General features: G+C 37.2%; 1 long non-coding RNA gene across 1 annotated transcript in view; it reads left to right on the top strand.

The window, feature by feature from the left end:
- Positions 1-15,238, top strand: part of LOC139184920 (uncharacterized) — a 47,150-nt gene extending 31,912 nt beyond the window's left edge. Inside the window, exon 2 of the long non-coding RNA XR_011568458.1 lies at positions 1,680-15,238. This is a non-coding gene — a long non-coding RNA (uncharacterized lncRNA). The remainder of the gene's footprint in view (positions 1-1,679) is intronic.
- The last annotated feature ends 328 nt before the right edge of the window (positions 15,239-15,566 follow it).

Below are 15,566 nucleotides of genomic sequence, written 5' to 3'. Positions count from 1 at the left end.
TTCAAACTAGCCAATCCTAAACCTGCTTTCCCGGCCATGCCTATCCCTTCACACGGATATGGAAATAAAGGCTCTTGCCCAGGTTTTTTTTTCCTGTAACCTCTGCTTTCAGACCATCCCTGTGCTTCCTGACATGGCCCTGTATATTATGCTATGTGCCTCCTCTTGGGAACTGAGAGTAATAAGCTATCTTTTTCATGGTAATCATCTCCTTTTCTTTTTGCCTAACCATAACTAAATAATGAAACCTGGATTTTAAAACAAGTAGGTGACTTGTTTAATATACTAAATTATTAAATAATACATTAAATAATTAAAATATATTAGGAATGATTGATATATTTTTATTCAGTTTTTTGGTTTATTTTCTTCCTTTTCTTATTTTTTTGTATTTAAAGCATTTTTAAAATAACAGTTTGGCTGCAGAATGAGTATTAATTTTTTCTACTATGAAGTGAAAGTATTGTGGACTGTAGCCGGCCAGGCTCCTCTGTCCATGAGGATTCTTCAGGCAAGAATACTGGAGTGGGTTGCCATTCTCTTCTCCAGGGGATCTTCCTGACCGAGGGATTGAACCTGGGTCTCCTTCACTGCAAGCAGATTCTTTACTGTCTGAGTCACCGGGGAGTTGTAACTGAGTATTAGTTATTAGTACATCCCATCTTTATGGACATAGAGCTTCTATCAAATATTTAGTAACATATTCTCATTGATAATGCCTTGTAAACAATCAATAATCCCCATCCTATGATTTTGAGCCAAAGAGTTTATGGACGTAGAGCTTCTATCAAATATTTAGTAACATATTTTCATTGATATTATCTTGTAAACAATCAATAATCCCCCTTGATCCATGTAAATGAGCCATGCATTGTTTATTTCCAAATAATTTTCAGCATTTGGTATTAATGACTATTTTTGTATCACGATCTAATATCATAACATTCACAATTTCAGCTTTTCTGTAATTTAACTGTTTTGTGGCCTGTTATTTATCCAGTAAATGATCCATTAGTTTTATTTGTTGGAGGTTTTTTAATCAGAGTTGCAGTTTTAGTATCTGTGTTTGCTTTGTTCATATTTTCTATGACTTCTTAGTTCAGTCTTAGAAGATTGACCCTTTCTAAGAATTTTCCCCTTTCTTCTATGTTGTCCATTTTATTGGCATATAATTGTTTGTAATAGCCTCTTATCATCCTTCCTATTTCTGTGGTGTCAGTTGTAACTTCTCTGATCCATTAGCTTTGGGAAGGAAATATACATACCACCTATTTAGAACATACTTGGTCTGTCATTTAAATAGATTATAAATGAAAGTATTATGTAGCCTTTATATTTTTACCATGTTTTCTACATGGTTCTTTAAAACTTGGAAGATGTATCTCCAAAGCTGCATTATAATTTTCCAATTTTTCCTTGTAAAGCTTTATTGCACAGTTTTTAGTTCAAACATTTTGTTGTTATTTCTCATATAAAGGTTTATGCCTCTAATATCTTCATGGTGAATGTATCATTTTCCAATATAAAATGACAGTCAATTTCTTCTGATTCTGTGATGATTTATTTGCCTTAAAATCTAGTATAGCTGATTTTAATATTATCCACTTTCTTTTGTTTGCCTTTATACAATATATCTTTGGCAGGTTTTTTCCTTATCTTTTTTTTTATCATTTGGACAGGTCTTGGTGTTGACTTCTGACAAAATGTGGTCCACTGGAGAAAGGAATGGCAAACTACTTCAGTATTCTTGCCTTGAGAACCCCATGAACAGTATGCAAAGGCAGAAAGACAGGACACTGAAAGATGAACACCCCAGGTAGGCAGGTGCCCAATATGCTACTGGAGATAAGTAGAGAATAACTCCAGAAAGAATGAAGAGATGGAAACAAAGCAAAAACAACGACTGGTGATGGAAGCAAGGTCTGATGCTATAAAGAGCAATATTGCATAGGAACCTGGAATGTTAGGTCCATCAATCAAGGCAAATTGGAAGTGGTCAAACAGGAAATGGCAAGAGTGAATGTCGAAATTTTAGGAATCAGCAAACTAAAATGGACTGGAATGGGTGAATTTAACTCAGATGACCATTATATCTACTACTGTGGGCAAGAATCCCTTAGAAGAAATGGATTAGCCATTATAGTCAACAAAAGAGTCTGAGATGCAGTACTTGGATGCAATCTCAAAAATGACAGAATGATCTCTGTTTGTTTCCAAGGCAAACCATTCAATATCACAGTAATCCAAGTCTATGCCCTGACCAGTAATGCCGAAGAAGTTGAAGTCGAATGGTTCTATGAAGACATACAAGACCTTCTTGGGGACTGGAATGCAAAAGTGAGAAGTCAAGAAACACCTGGAGTGACAGACAAATTTGGCCTTGGAGTACAGAATGAAGCACGTCAAAGGCTAATGGGGTTTTGCTAAGAGAAAGAACTGGTCATAGCAAACACCCTCTTCCAACAATGCAAGAGAAGACTCTACATATGGACATCACCAGATGGTCAACACTGAAACCAGTCAGCAAAAACAAGACCAGGAGCTGATTGGTTCAGATCATGAACCCCTTATTGCCAAATTCAGACTTAAATTGAAGACAGTAGGGAAAACCACTAGACCATTCAGGTATGACCTAAATCAAATCCCTTATGATTATACAGTGGAAGTGAGAAATAGATTTAAGGGTCTATATCTGATAGACAGAGTGCCTGATGAACTATGGATGGGGGTTCATGACATTGTACAGGAGACAGGGATCAAGACCATCCCATGGAAAAGAGATGCAAAAAAGCAAAATGGCTGTCTCAGGAGGACTTACAAATAGCTGTGAAAAGAAGAGAAGTGAAAAGCAAAGGAGAAAAGAAAAGATATACACATCTGAATGCAGAGTTCCAAAGAATAGCAAGGAGAGATAAGAAAGCCTTCTTCAGTGATCAATGCAAAAAATAGAGGAAAACAACAGAATGGGAAAGACTAGGGATCTCTTCAAAAAAATTAGAGATACCAAGGGAACATTTCATGCAAAGATGGGCTCGATAATGGACAGAAATGGTATGGACCTAACAGAAGCAGAAGATATTAAGAAGAGGTGGCAAGAATACACAGAAGAATTATACAAAAAAGATCTTCATGATTCAGATAATTATGATGGCGTGATCACTCACCTAGAGCCAGACATCCTGGAATGTGAAATCAAGTAGGCCTTAGGAAGCATTACTACGAACAAAGCTAGTGGAGGTGATGGAATTCCAGTTGAGCTATTTCAAATCCTGAAAGATGATGCTGTGAAAGTGCTGCACTCAATATGCCAGCACCTTTGGAAAACTCAGCAGTGGCCACAGGGCTGGAAAAGGTCAGTTTTCATTTCAATCCCAAAGAAAGGCAATGCCAAAGAATGCTCAAACTACCGCACAATTGCACTCATCTCACACGCTAGTAAAGTAATGCTCAAAATTCTCCAAGCCAGGCTTCAGCAGTATGTGAACTGTGAACTTCCAGATTTTCAGGCTGGTTTTAGAAAAGGCAGAGGAACCAGAGATCAAATTGCCATCTGCTAGATCATGGAAAAAGCAAGAGAGTGCCAGAAAAACATCTACTTCTGCTTTATTGACTATGCCAAAGCCTTTTATTGTGTGGATCACAATAAACTGTGGAAAATTATGAAAGAGATGGGAATACCAGACCACCTGACCTACCTCTTGAGAAACGTATATGCAGGTCAGGAAGCAACAGTTAGAACTGGACATGGAACAACAGACTGGTTCCAAATAGGAAAAGGAGTACGTCAAGGCTGTATATTGTCACCCTGCTTATTTAACTTATATGCAGAGTACATCATGAGAAACGCTGGGCTGGAAGAAGCACAAGCTGGAATCAAAATTGCTGGGAGAAATATCAATAACCTCAGATATGCAGATGACACCACCCTTATGGCAGAAAGTGAAGAGGAACACAAAAGCCTCTTGATGAAAGTGAAAGAGGAGAGTGGAAAAGTTGGCTTAAAGCTCAACATTCAGAAAACTAAGATCATGGCATCTGGTCCCATCACTTCATGGCAAATAGATGGGAAAACAGTTGAAACAGTGTCAACCTTTATTTTTTTGGGCTTCAAAATCACTGCAGATGGTGATTGCAGCCATGAAATTAAAAGACACTTACTCCTTGGAAGGAAAGTTATGAGCAACCTAGATAGCATATTCAAAAGCAGAGACATTACTTTGCCAACAAAGGTCCGTCTAGTCAAGGCTATGGTTTTTCCAGTGGTCATGTATGGATGTGAGAGTTGGACTGTGAAGAAAAGTTAATGCCAATGAATTGATGCTTTTGAACTGTGGTGTTGGAGAAGACTCTTGAGAGTCCCTTGGACTGCAAGGAGATCCAACCAGTCCATTCTAAAGATCAGTCCTGGGTTTTCATTGGAAGGACTGATGCTAAAGCTGAAACTCCAATACTTTGGCCACCTCATGTGAAGAGTTGACTCATTGGAAAAGACCCTGGTGCTGGGAGGGACAGGGGACAGGAGAAGGGGACAACAGAGGATGAGATGGTTGGATGGCATCACCGACTCAATGGACATGAGTTTGAGTAAACTCCGGGAGTTGGTGATGGACAGGGAGGCCTGGTATGCTGCGATTCATGGGGTCACAAAGTTGGACACAACTGAGTGACTGAACTGAATTGAACTGAGTGGTTTTGTATATTCTAGAAAGCAGCTCTTTCCTTCATGTTACAGGAAAAGTAGTTTAGTGTTGTGGCTGGTGCAGACATTGGGCACTGAGACCCAGAAGCTAAGGCTAATGACATTTAGGCTTACACATTAGTTATCTGTTGCGATAGTTGATTATATGTGTCAACCTGCCTGGATCGGGAGATGCCGATTTATTTCTGGGTGTGTTTGGGAGGTTGTTTCCAGATGTGATTTGCATCTGAATCTGTGAACTCAGTAGAGTAGATAAACCTCCCCATAGGTGGCATCATCCAATATACAGAAGACCCGAATAGGACATAAAAGAGTAGTGAGGAATTTGCCCCTTCTTTTCTACCTCAGTGCTTGAGCTGGCGCATCTCATTTCATCTTCTCTTACTCTTGGAGTGGGACTTACATCACCGACTTCCCTTGAGTCTTGGGTCTTCACATTTAGACTGAATTACACCACTTATTTTTCTGGATCCCGGCCTTGTAAGATGGCTGATTGTGAGTTTTCTTGACCTTTATAATCTCATGAGACATTTCCCTACAATCAGTCTATGTATCTATGTCTATCTAACCTATTGGTTCTGTTTCTCTGGAGACTGCTTCCTTCCAAAGGCAAAGTATCACTCATTACTTATGCTTCCTTTTTAAGTTCAAAGAAAAGTGTAATTTGTAAAGATAAAACTGGTTGTCTTGATTTGGGGGTTATGAATATATTAATATTTTTATGGATATCATACTTGGAATTTGGGAAGACTTCATCAAGCATTGCTAACAGAATTGATTCTGATGCTTATGCTCATTACTTTAAATGCACAGCACAAATCTTTACAACATTTTGGGTTTCTGTAGCATTTACTCCAATAATTTGCATAACACTATCATCACCCAGTGATTTAAAATGAAACAGTTTTTTTACCTATAGGTCCCTATCAGCTTGTTTCCCATTTCCCTACAACTGGTGTCTCCCAACCCCCACCCACAACACTGCAGTTTTCAGAACAAGCCTATTCTAATGACTTCTAGCCAAAGCTTCTGACAGTAACCTTCATCACCTGTGCCGCTTGTCATGCTATAGTTTTGAAAAATTTGCCTTTGTTTCATTCTCACATATGAGTTACAGCAACTGGGCACTGTGTTTTCCCCTGAGGCCTCAAATCCCTCTCTTGGTTACTTACCCAGTATTTTAAATCCTCTGGGTTTACTTATCCCCTGAAACAATGGGAGGGGCTGTAATCTTGCCCTGCTCAAGGTCTGCTGCCTGGTCTGAGGAGGACATTCAGCTGCTGCCTGTCTGCCTCTCTGCCTTCTGGGTGGAATTTCTAAACCTGGTCCTCTCAGTAGGCTTCCTCTGACACCACAGCTTTAAAGTTGCCATCTATTATGATTTCTTTTCAACATTATAATCTATTTCCCAAAATGCACTCTTCCTGACTCTTGGAAACAAGCTCTGTTTCAAAATTTTCATTATACCTGGGTCAAGGTCAGGATTTCTCTAGGATTATCCAAACTCTATTTCCTGGGCCATACTGGTCATATTAAAAAATGAGAATGTGCCACATAAACAACACATTCTTATCTTTGAGATACACTTGATGTTTCCTTCCCTCTCCTTCCAGCCAAGTCCATAGCTAGTCCATCCCTAAATACATTTCTAATTCCATTAGAAGACCCAGGATGAAGTCACCATTATATTTACCTAAAATAAAATAGCCTCTAAGGTGCTCCCCAAGTTAACTATTATCTCTTCCCCCATCTCTTCTGCATAGAGAGCAAAGAGGATACAATCACCCCGTTTCAAAGCCTTCAGGGTCCTCCTCATTGTTTTCACTTAAGCCTTCTGAGCCTTTTCTTTGACTAATACCTTCAGCTTCAACTTCTTTTCCAGTTACTCTTTCTCTCTCATTCATTAAGTTCCAGCCATACTGGACTGCCTTCTGGATTGTGAAAGTGTAATTTATAGCTCTGTGTGTTCAGAACCCTTTCACCTTCACTCTTGTGGACAAATAGTAGTAAATCTATCCTTTAGGCACCAGTATCTCTTCATATAGGACCGAACTTTCTGTTGGATTACTGTTATATTCTCTGAGAGCACCCTGTACATTTTGTTAGTAGCATTTCTAGCTTTTAGAAAAGTTCTTAGTTTCCACGCTTGTCTGATATTTGTTTCTGCCATTATCCTCTAAACTTCATGGTGCTATTTGGTTCATCAGTTCCAGACTAGCCCTAGCAGTATCCTGTACCAGTAGAGACTCAAAATATTTGGTCAATGAATGAAGAAAAATAGATGAATGTGAAATGTAAATGAAATGTTAGCAATTTACCAATAACATTAACTATTTCTTATTAATAAATTATATACTTAGTGATGGGGCTTCCCTGGTGACTCAGATGATAAAGAACCTGTCTGCAATGCAGCAGACCCGCATTTGATCCCTGAGTCAGGAAGACCCGCCTTGAGAAGGGAGTGGCAACCCCCTCCGGTATTCTTGCCTGGAGAATCTCACGGACAGAGGAGCCTCCAGGCTACAGTCCAAGGAGTCGAAAAGAGTCAGACAGGACTGAAGGACTAAGCATGAGCATGATGCTTGGTGACAATGCTAGGTATTGTGTTAAAATATTAGTCCACAAGGAAGTCTATCAGGATTTTCTTTGTATATAGGGGGAAAAAAAAGAGAGAGGGGGCGAGTATTGGGGGTGGGATATAGTTTAGTGAAAGGAAACAGTTGATTTAATAAATAGTGGGCCTAGTTAAGTCAGTTCTGTAAACATAACCAAAGCTTCTTAAAATACTTAATTTTCATAAAAAATTTTATCTGTAGTTGGGAGAATGTAAACATTTTTATTCTTTATACATGATACTGAAATAGATATAAAAACATATTTTACCAAAATTCATATAGCAAGTAAGAAGATGAGTACATTTCTTAATTTTCATTCCTAAATTTTGTCTGCAAAACTGCTGATAAAGCAGGTTCCTTCACCATCCTCTCTCAACTTATTCTGAGACATCTAAATAAGTCTGAATAACTCTCCTGATATCTATCTTTCTAATGCAATTTCCAAAGAATCTGTGGAGTTATGCATCACAGGTATGAGATGTGTGATGTCAGCTGCTCTCAGAGAATCAGCTAGTGACCTGTGTTTAGCTCCCTGTGCTTTTCCCTTTCCCCTACTATAGATTCTTGTTTCTCATCCTATGAGTACTGGTTTTGAGACTTCTTGAAGGTGTTGGAAAGGTTTTGGCAAAGATGCAGATGTAAAGATGTAAAGATGATTACAAAGATGTAATTCCTGGGTTTTACCTCATAAATTTGAATTTGGTCATCCTGAACCAGGGCCTGAATATCTGAATGAACACTTTCACTAAAAGGTCACAGCTGGTCCTCCTTATGCAGATGGTCCATGCTGACTAAAAAACCATCAGCTACTTCTGTTGTTTTTCATCTAATCCTCTATTATCTGAAGTTAGCACAAGCATTCTTTGGCTTAAGGTCACCAAATTTTGTCACTGAAGCTAGTAGCTGCTGTACAGGGTCAGCCTTATTTAAAAGAAATATTGGTTTCTACAAATTAGCATTCATTAAATTAGTATTACTTTTGAGAACTCATATGAATTTTTCAATTAACTTTTTAAACAGCTTAAATTCTTTTATTCAACTATCAGCTTAATGAATACAGACACTATGGGTTCAATTTTTGAATTTGTATATACATTTTTTATTCTACCACTTTGACAGTACAGGTTCAAATATTTTCAAAGAATGAAAGCATGATTTAATAAACTGTAAATGAATTTGGCAAGAAAAGTAAATGTCCATTAATTTTCTTTAACATTGTTTTAATAGCTCAAAACACAGTTTTATACAGATAAAAGTGGTATTCTGCTACAGTTTCATGGACATATTATGCTGGATTACCTGTAAGAATCCCCTTTCCTATCAAAAATGGTGATAGAAAAACGACTTTACGTCAAACACTTGACTAAAATATCTTTACTCATCAGACTTCTAAGAGTCAAACTGCAGGTGGTCCAGAATTTACTTTAGATGTCTCTATTTTTCTCCATTTTAAACTCCTTTCAAGCAAAGCAACTTAAAGGACTATCAGGAAGCAATTTGTTGGAGATTATGTCTTTAATCAACATAGAGAATTAATTCAATGACTGTAATATATCATCTGGATTCAGTTACACATCTAGTTTTCTTTCTAGATGAAATACCTAATTTTCCTGCAGTTCATTAAGTATGATATAATTTCTTCTCTTTTAAATTAAATTTGAATCTAAGTCAATTATTATTTTTCACATTAAATACTATTCTTTACTCCAGGTCAAGACATATAACCTTATATTCTATCTAAAAATCATGTCAGTACATGATCTCAGTACAATTTTTCATACTTCTAAAAATCCTTATAAATTCTACCTTTATGATTTGCAAAAACAAAATTTAATCTATATTTCTTTAATTTAATTATTTATGTCAAAACTAAGGCAGTGTGTATTTATTTACTTCAAGATGAGGAAATCAGTATAGGTTGAGCTTACCCTTCTAATTTTTAATTTATACATCACATGATTGAAACAATTTACTATAATATTTAAAACTTACTATAATTTTTAATTTTGCCTATTTTTTCTTTCAAAATGTTCTATGTCATTTTCCTTGTTTTATACCAAATTAGAATTATTTTTGCAATTATATATTTAAATGTTTAGTGATGCCAGGCACAATTAAATGCCCTAAATCATATTAATTTAAAATAAAATGCTTTTTCTTGATTTTAATAGAACTGTGAGCTCATTAATGTCCCTGGTGGCTTAGACGGTAAAGCCTCTGCCTGCAATGTGGGAGACCCGGTCTCGATCCCTGAGTTGGGAAGATTCTCTGGAGAAGGAAATGGCAACCCACTCCAGCACTCTTGCCTGGAAAATCTCGTGTACGGAGGAGACGTAGGCTACAGTCCATGGGGTCGCAAAGAGTCTGACACGACTGAGCGACTGAGCGATGAGCTCATTGTTAAAAAAATAAAAGATGTAGCAACAAATTTAAAATTTTCTGTAATCCAGAGAAAAATATCTTTTTGGTTTTCTTTTCTGACTTAATATCATATATGTAAAAAATATTCTATAGCTACCCGTAGCATTTCACTCTGTTATTGTATAGCCTGTTTTTCACTTAGCAAAGACTCATGGTTATCTTTCCATATTATTCTGTATCTTTATGTATGATATGGATGTGTTTATATGTATATGCTGCTGCTAAGTCGCTTCAGTCGTGTCCGACTCTGTGCGACCCCATAGACGGCAGCCCACCAGGCTTCCTGTCCCTGGGATTCTCCAGGCAAGAACACTGGAGTGGGTTGCCATTTCCTTCTCCAATGCATGAAAGTGAAAAGTCAAAGTGATGTCGCTCAGTCGTGTCTCACTCTAGCGACCTCATGGACTGCAGCCTACCAGGCTCCTCCGTCCATGGGATTTTCTAGGCAAAAGCACTAGAGTGGGGGTGCCATTGCCTTCTCCATTACATATATATACAATATATCTAATATTTCAATTAAAATATAACATGCAATTATGTAAATATATCTTTCCATATATAATCAATAATGTTATGGACATTTAGATTTGCTGATGGTTTTTGCTATTATAAACAGTACTATGATAAATATCCTTATTTTTACATATGGGTCCAGTTAACTTCTGTAGGTCTAATTCTGGAGGAAAAATTGGACCAAGGTATTATTTTAAAGAGTGGCATATACTTTAGAATGTTCACAAATGTTTGAAAAAAATGTAGGCGAATGCTGCTTTATCTATACTATGGATATAATAGTCTATAAAGTTATTTTATCTTTTTCAATCTGAAAACAATTTTTGAACTCTTGAGTTTGAATTGTATTTTGTTGACTGTATGTGAAGATTAATTGAAACTGGGTACATAATGTGCAGAACCTGATGCAAAATGAAAGTGCAAGGACTTTGTTGAAAAAAATATTAAGAATTTCAAGCCTGTGACAGAAAAATATCATATCAAGCATGAGGCCTTTATAAGCTTGGGACACACTGTGACATTGCAAGTTTCAGACTCATGAGTCCGGTTCTGGCCTGGGCTTTTTAAATGTATGTTAGCCCTTTCAGTTAGATTTCTGTTTCTGACTGCTATTTGACCATGGTTTTTACCAAGTTTTTAAAATTCTAGTGTATATTTTCAGTTCAGTTCAGTCAGTCAGTGGTGTCCCACTCTTTGCAACCCCATGGAGTGCAGCATGCAGGCTTGCCTGTCCATTACCAACTCCTGGAGCTTGCTGAAACTCGTGTCCGTGGAATTAGTGATGCCATCCAACCACTTCATCCTCTGTTGTCACCTTCTCCACCTGCTTTCAATCATTCCCCATATCAGAGTATTTTCCAACAAGTCAGTTCTTTGCCTCAGGTGGCCAAAGTGTTGGAGTTTCAGCATGAGTCCTTCCAATGAATATTCAGGACTGACTTCCTTTAGGAATGACTAATTTGATCTCCTTGAAGTCCAAGGGACTCTCAAGAGTCTTCTCTAACACCACGTTCAAAAGCATCAATTTGCTCAGCTTTATTTATGATCCAATTCTCACATCCATACATGACTACTGGAAAAACCATAGCTTTGATAGACGGGCCTTTGTTGGCAAAGTGATGTCTCTGCTTTTTATGACCTAGGTTGGTCATAGCTTTTTTTCGAGGAGCAAGGGTCTTTAATTTTATGGCTGCAGTCACTATCTGCAGTGATTTTGGAGCCCAAAAAGATAAAGTCTGTCATTGTTTCCATTTTCCCCCCATCTATTTGCCATGCAGTGATGGGACCAGATGCTATGATCTTAGTTTTTTGAATGTTCAGTTTTAAGCCAACTTGTTCACTCTCTCATTTCATTTTTATCAAGAGGCTCTTTAGTTCTTCACTTTCTGCCATAAGGGTGGTGTCATCTGCATATCTGAGGTTATTGATATTTCTCCTGGCAATCTTGATTCCAGTTTGTACTTCATCCAGCCCATAATTTCACATGATGTACTATACATATAAATTAAATAAGCAGGGTGACAATATATAGCCTTGACGTACTCCGTTACCAATTTGGAACCAGTCTGTTGTCCCATGTCTGGTTCTAACTGTTGTTTATTGACCTACATACAGATTTCTCAGGAGGTAGATAAGGTGGTCTTGTATTCCCATTTCTTGAAGAATTTTCCACAGTTTGTTGTGATCCACACAGTCAAAGGCTTTGACATAGTCAATAAAGCAGAAGTAGATGTTTTTCTGGAACTCTCTTGGTTTTTCAATGATACAAAGGATGTTAGCAATTTGGTATCTGGTTCCTCTGCCTTTTCTAAATCCAGCTTGAACATCTGGAAGTTCATGGTTCAGGTACTGCTGAAGCCTGGCTTGGAGAATTTTGAGCATTGCTTTGCTAGCATGTGAGATGAGTGCAATTGTGCAATAGTTTGAGCATTCTTTGGCATTGCCTTTCTCTGGGATTGGAATGAAAACTGACCTTTTCTAGTCCTGTGGCCACTGCTGAGTTTTCCAAATTTGCTGGCATACTGAGTGTGGGACTTTCACAGCATCATCTTTTAGGACTTGAAATAGCTCAACTGGAATTCCATCACCTCCACTAGCTTTGTTCATAGTGATGCTTCCTAAGGCCCACTTGACTTCACATTCCAGGATGTCTGGCTCTAGGGGAGTGATCACACCATCATGGTTATCTGAGTTATGAAGATCTTTTTTGTATAGTTCTTCTGTGTATTCTTGCCAGCTCTTATTACTATCTCCTGCTTCTGTTAGATCCATACCATTTCTGTCCTTTATTGAGCCCATCTTTGCATGAAATGTTCCCTTGGTATCTCTAATTTTCTTAAGAGGTCTCTAATCTTTCCCATTCTGTTGGTTTCCTCTATTTCTTTGTATTGATCACTGAAGAAGGCTTTCTTATTTCTCCTTGCTATTCTTTGTAACTCTGCATTCACTTGGGTATATCTTTTCTTTTCTCCTTTGCCTCTTGCTTCTCTTCCTTTCTCAACTATTTGCAAGGCCTCCTCAGAAAACCATTTTGCCTTTTGCATTTCTTTTTCTTGGGGATGGTCTTGATCACTGCCTCCTGTACAATGTCACGACCCTCTGCATACAGTTCTTCAGGCACTCTGTGCATTAGATCGAATCCCTTAAATCTATTTGTCCTTTCTACTATATAATCCTAAGGGATTTCATTTAGGTCATACCTGAATGGTCTAGTGGCTTTCCCTTATTTCTTCAATTTAAGTTTGAATTTGACAGTAAGAAGTTCATTACCTGAGCCACAGTCAGCTCCTGTTCTTGTTTTTGCTGACTGTAGAGAGCTTCTCCATAGTTGGCTGCAAGGAATATATTCAACCTGATTTCGGTATTGAGCATCTGGTGATGTCCATGTGTAAAGTCTTTTCTTGTGTTGTTGGAAGAGGGTGTTTGCTATGACCAGTGTATCTTTTCAGTTATTTGTAAAAAATTTAGAGTCTCATGCCTAAATTATGGAAGCATTATCTAATTTTTCTTATATGTATATGATTTTTTCTTTATACTTAAATTGCATGTAAATATTTAATCTTGTTATATGTCTTTTTTTACTTCAGGTCAGAATTTAACTGTATTTTCTTTTCACCAAACTAGTTATTCAGTAGACCTGATATCATTTATCTTGCAATCTATATTTTCCCCAATGATTAGAAATGCTACATTTTTTTCACATGCCAATAAAAATATAGGAACAAATTTCTAGATTTTCTATTCAGTTCCATTGATCTAACTTGTTTTTCCCCCAAGCCACGCTATTTTAATTACTGTAGCTCTATGATTCCTTTTATTCCTCTACTTTCAATAATATTCATTTATTTTCTTGTTAATTTTCTAACCTGTATTTTTTGTTTCATCAAGTTGGTAATGGAATCTTTCAGATTTTGATTGCAAAAGCAGTGAATATGTTGATCCAACTGCATAAATGAATGCCTTTTTATTGTTTATTTTTAATTGGAGTATAATTACTTTACAATGTTGTGTTACTTTCTGCTGTACAGCATTGTGAATCAGCTATATGTGTACATATACTCCCTGCCTCATGAACCTCCCTCCTACCCCTCATCCCAGCCTTAGGTCATCATGGAGCACTGAGCTGAGCTCCCTGTGCTTCCACTAGCTGTCTTCTTTACACATCAGTGTCTTCAAACATTAACGTTTCACACATGAAAACAAGATGTAAACCTCCATATTTGTGTTTATTCATGTATTTCATTAACATATTTTTTTTTCTTATGGGCCCCACATATTTTTAAGTCTATTCTTTTAGATTTGATCTTTTCGAAGGAAAAAAAAAAAAAACATGCAGGCTATTTTGCATGTTAATCATGTTCGTGGTCATCATGTCCTTTCTTCTAGAGGTCTGTTTTTCACCTTTTTGCATTCTGTGCCAAAGGGAGAGTCCACCATGGACTGTATCAGGTTCTTGTATCTGGCTGCCAGTTGAATTCATAAGAAAAGGATAGCTTCAAGTACTTGTCAGAATGTCATTTACAATTTGCAGATGAGTGACTTTTCTGCTAGAAGAATTTGGTTGAATTCTCAAGTTTTCTCTTCAGTGGGCCCCATTTGATCATTCACTTAGAACTTCAGTTTAACAGATTGGCAGGGTGTAAGATTTTATTACCTATTCACCTACTCATTTGTTTAGCTGCCTAAAGAGAGAATCGAGAACTATACTCTCAGACCACCAAAGTCTAGGGAATTTTATTTTTTAAATTACTTCATCCAGTACAGTATCAACTACCTATTACAAAAGTGTTTAATATAGATTACTCTTTCATTTTGTTGTGAACTTGCCACACTGGTAAAAATTTTAAAGAGACTGAAAAGAAACAAACAAACAAAAACCTCCCTGCCGGCTTTCTCTTTGTTGCATGCATGTATGTTTTGCCTGCACTTGTACCTCTTTATCTATAGGCCTTCATTTATGGACTCTGGTCTAAGCAATTTGGATGTACCTTTGTATTCGGACTTTACACATCCCTTTTCTATTGAAACTCCTTGCTATTAGTCAGACAGATTAGAGAAGTATGACAAACTGTCCCTTAGGGTACTTTCCTGTGTTAAGGAACTGTTTTGAGTTCCTTAACACAGGAACTTAAGTTCTTGAGTTCTTAACTGTGTTGAGTCAGTAGTCTGGTTATTGACCTGTGGTAGGGAGTAAGGCATGAATTATAGCACACATCTTCAGCCCAAATCCTTGAAACCTAGAGTACAGAGACTTTTATAGGATTTGAAATTAGTATTTTGATTATCATTTTGTCTTTTTTTTTTTACTTCAAGTCCATTTAAATTTTTGACAGTGTAAGACAGACACTTTTATATTTATCTCATTTGACTAATTGATAGGGCATACTATTTTAATTAATTCCCTAATGTCAAACTATTATTCCACTGTGAAAATGAATCTAAATGTGTTGTGGTGTATTATTTTTTTAATGTACTAGTGGGTTCTGTTTCATTTTTAGCTCTCATCTTTTTTTCTATATTTCCTATATATAATTTCATCCAGTTTCCCATCTCTACTTTATGGATAAATTCCAGATCTTAGGCTTCCCAGGTGTCTCAGTGGTAAAGACTCTGCCTGCCAATGAAGGAGATTCAAGAGATTCCAGTTCAATCCCTCCAATGTTCCCTCTGTCCTTTTGAATAAAGTACAAATTCTTTAACACGACTTAAAGAGCCCTTATGGATTTGGCTCCTGATTCCTTTTCCGGTGTGAAAACTCACTATTTCATATCCCTAAGAAGCATCCAGATATAATGAAGATCCCCTGGAGAAGGAAATGG

This window comes from Bos indicus, chromosome 9 (genome assembly GCF_029378745.1).
Source record: "Bos indicus isolate NIAB-ARS_2022 breed Sahiwal x Tharparkar chromosome 9, NIAB-ARS_B.indTharparkar_mat_pri_1.0, whole genome shotgun sequence".
Taxonomy (NCBI): Eukaryota; Metazoa; Chordata; class Mammalia; order Artiodactyla; family Bovidae; genus Bos; species Bos indicus.
The sequence above is the reverse complement of the archived record's forward strand: the minus strand, read 5'-3'. Positions and strand labels throughout refer to the sequence as shown.